The sequence below is a fragment of the Littorina saxatilis genome, linkage group LG12 (assembly GCF_037325665.1).
Source record: "Littorina saxatilis isolate snail1 linkage group LG12, US_GU_Lsax_2.0, whole genome shotgun sequence".
NCBI lineage: Eukaryota > Metazoa > Mollusca > Gastropoda > Littorinimorpha > Littorinidae > Littorina > Littorina saxatilis.
This window is the reverse complement of record NC_090256.1, coordinates 13,146,831-13,151,134: the sequence shown is the minus strand read 5'-3', so window position 1 is coordinate 13,151,134 and position 4,304 is coordinate 13,146,831.

The following is a 4,304-nucleotide window of genomic DNA, read 5'->3' as shown; positions in this document are numbered from 1 at the left end:
ATTCACATACACACACACACAAACACACACACACACACACAACGATTACATGTTAAAAAGAAAGAACTATTGTCTTTCATTTTGAATTTCAAACGCAGTTTATAATAATAAATATAAGCCCTAAATGCCTTTTTAAACGTATTGTAAAGTCATAAAGGCTCATCCCAACATCATCTTTCTTACTTTCTTTCTTTCTTTCTTTCCTTCTGTCTTTTTTCCTTTCTTTCTTTCTTTCTATCTTTCTTTCTTTCTTTCCTTCTGTCTTTTTTCCTTTCTTTCTTTCTTTCTATCTTTCTTTCTTCCTTCTTCTTCTGTTTCAGGCTTCACGACGCTGACCTCGCAACAGGTGTAGACAGGGGAGGAAAGGGAAAGAAACAGGTAGCATCTTCCACACTTGCTTTCCCGATGCCTTATGACAACATGCAAGTGCACAGCCGGCTGCATTCTACATTTTCCAGCAAACAAAAGAATGTGTGAAATGATCCGCTTCTTTTCAGGCAAAAACACCTGCTTTTCATAAACACAGATGATGCACACTCAGCGATGTTCATTTCGTCACAAGATCCAAAATCAACCGCTATTGTGCACAGGCCACTTTGTGGAGATAAGAATCCTCGACCGGCTTCTTTGGTGGAAACTTGCAACCAGTGAAATACGTAGTTGACTGTGATAGCGGCAAACGAAGGTAGGTCTGAGACTTTGTATTTCTCGTGACGAAGCAAGCTGCTTGTTCCCAGGAAAGCTGCTCTACCGCCCTGCTCCTCCCCCTCGGCCACCCTCCCCAAAACGCCCCCCGGCCTCCCGCTATCACCCACCCACCTCCACCACTCTAACACCACCACCACCTACCACCATCTACCACACTACCTTTGCCCAAGCTTTCCAAGTCCATATTGTATTTATTATATATCTTCAAAGATATTGTGTCTGTTTCGTTCTGCTCGCGGTGTCGTGCGTGCCAGTTGCATTAATAAAAGTAGAAATTATGTTTTAGTTTTATTGACCAAGCACTCGAAAATTTAAAGCTACAGCTCTCTAAGCGCGACACTCATTCAGTTTCGAATCATCTGTTTTGTTCTTGCTGTTATTACAGTGTTCTAGATGGTCGAACGTGTAGTAAAGACCTGTACGTGTACGTGTAGATATTACGTCACCCGTGACTCACTTTTTTCTCCAATGTTCCAAATGCATACGTTGTTTTGCTCCCACCAAGACTGCAGATCTTGGCAAACGCGTGACGTAAAAACTAGATTTGATGACGTTACCCGTACACGTTCCCGTATACGTCCTCAAAAGTGCTGATCTAGATCTTGCTATTAAATACAAAGTACTTGCATTCTGGACTTCGCCGCCTCCGGCATAATTCAAAAATTTGAATGTAAGTATTTGACCCCTGGCTTGAGCACCATGAACTAGTAGAACTCAATTAGGTTGCAGTGTCTGAGAATTTTCGTTTACATTGAAGGATGACTGCATGTGACTTTAGAAAAACTTTCTTTATTCTTTCTTTATTTGGTGTTTAACGTCGTTTTCAACCACGAAGGTTATATCGCGACGGGGAAAGGGGGGAGATGGGATAGAGCCACTTGTCAATTGTTTCTTGTTCACAATAGCACTAATCAAAAATGTGCTCCAGGGGCTTGCAACGTAGTACAATGTATTACCTTACTGGGAGAATGCAAGTTTCCAGTACAAAGGACTTAACATTTCTTACATACTGCTTGACTAAAATCTTTGCAAAAATTGACTATATTCTATACAAGAAGTACTTAACAAGGGTAAAAAGAGAAACAGAATCCGTTAGTCGCCTCTTACGACATGCTGGGGAGCATCGGGTAAATTCTTCCCCCTAACCCGCGTTTTTTTTTAGAAAAACATTAAAGGTGTTGGAGACAGGAAATACAAAGCGCCCTTTTTTTCTTTCTTTTTTTAACTGCAAAGATTAAGAATATTTTCTAACAACAAAAATAGAAATATCTATCAAATGTGACCTCTGGTTAGAAATAACAGTATTAGAGTTGTTACTCTTTCGCGTCCCTTTGACCTATTTGGCTATATTCGGGACAGAAGGCAAACTTCATATTCGTATGATTAGACAAGGAACTGTCACACTGGTATCAATGTGTTTGTTTGTCTAGTATCATGCTTAAGATGTGTTTGACCAAGCAAATCGTGAATTTATGTATAAATGTGGTATATGAACACACGTATTCATCATCTTTAAGCCGCCTTGAAAAATCAAAACTGAGCTTAAAGCCGAGATCCAAACTTACAACAACAACAAAATGTACGATTCGGCTCACAATCTCGTGTCTAAGCAGGCTGAATGTCATGCTATCAGGGCACGCCTACACATAGACACCTACCCAAAATGTACGATTCGGCTCACAATCTCGTGTCTAAGCAGGCTGAATGTCATGCTATCAGGGCACGCCTACACATAGACACCTACCCAAAATGTACGATTCGGCTCACAATCTCGTGTCTAAGCAGGCTGAATGTCATGCTATCAGGGCACGCCTACACATAGACACCTACCCAAAATCTACGATTCGGCTCACAATCTCGTGTCTAAGCAGGCTGAATGTCATGCTATCAGGGCACGCCTACACATAGACACCTACCCAAAATGTACGATTCGGCTCACAATCTCGTGTCTAAGCAGGCTGAATGTCATGCTATAAGGGCACGCCAACACTTAGACATCTACCCAAAATGTACGATTCGGCTCACAATCTCGTGTCTAAGCAGGCTGAATGTCATGCCATAAGGGCACGCCTACACTTAGACATCTACCCAAAATGTACGATTCGGCTCACAATCTCGTGTCTAAGCAGGCTGAATGTCATGCTATAGGGGCACGCCTACACTTAGACACCTACCCAAAATCTACGATTCGGCTCACAATCTCGTGTCTAAGCAGGCTGAATGTCATGCTATCAGGGCACGCCTACACATAGACACCTACCCAAAATCTACGATTCGGCTCACAATCTCGTGTCTAAGCAGGCTGAATGTCATGCTATCAGGGCACGCCTACACATAGACACCTACCCAAAATCTACGATTCGGCTCACAATCTCGTGTCTAAGCAGGCTGAATGTCATGCTATAGGGGCACGCCTACACTTAGACACCTACCCAAAATCTACGATTCGGCTCACAATCTCGTGTCTAAGCAGGCTGAATGTCATGCTATAAGGGCACGCCTGCACTTAGACACCTACCCAAAATCTACGATTCGGCTCACAGTCTCGTGTCTAAGCAGGCTGAATGTCATGCTATAAGGGCACGCCAACACTTGGACACCTACCCAAAATGTACGAGTCGGCTCACAATCTCGTGTCTAAGCAGGCTGAATGTCATGCCATAAGGGCACGCCTACACTTAGACATCTACCCAAAATGTACGATTCGGCTCACAATCTCGTGTCTAAGCAGGCTGAATGTCATGCTATAAGGGCACGCCAACACTTGGACACCTACCCAAAATGTACGAGTCGGCTCACAGTCTCGTGTCTAAGCAGGCTGAATGTCATGCTATAAGGGCACGCCTGCACTTAGACACCTACCCAAAATGTACGATTCGGCTCACAATCTCGTGTCTAAGCAGGCTGAATGTCATGCTATCAGGGCACGCCTACACATAGACACCTACCCAAAATGTACGATTCGGCTCACAATCTCGTGTCTAAGCAGGCTGGATGTCATGCTATAAGGGCACGCCAACACTTAGACATCTACCCAAAATGTACGATTCGGCTCACAATCTCGTGTCTAAGCAGGCTGAATGTCATGCTATAAGGGCACGCCAACACTTAGACATCTACCCAAAATGTACGATTCGGCTCACAATCTCGTGTCTAAGCAGGCTGAATGTCATGCCATAAGGGCACGCCTACACTTAGACACCTACCCAAAATGTACGATTCGGCTCACAATCTCGTGTCTAAGCAGGCTGAATGTCATGCTATCAGGGCACGCCTACACATAGACACCTACCCAAAATCTACGATTCGGCTCACAATCTCGTGTCTAAGCAGGCTGAATGTCATGCTATCAGGGCACGCCTACACATAGACACCTACCCAAAATGTACGATTCGGCTCACAATCTCGTGTCTAAGCAGGCTGAATGTCATGCTATAAGGGCACGCCTACACTTAGACACCTACCCAAAATGTACGATTCGGCTCACAATCTCGTGTCTAAGCAGGCTGAATGTCATGCTATAAGGGCACGCCTACACTTAGACACCTACCCAAAATGTACGATTCGGCTCACAATCTCGTGTCTAAGCAGGCTGA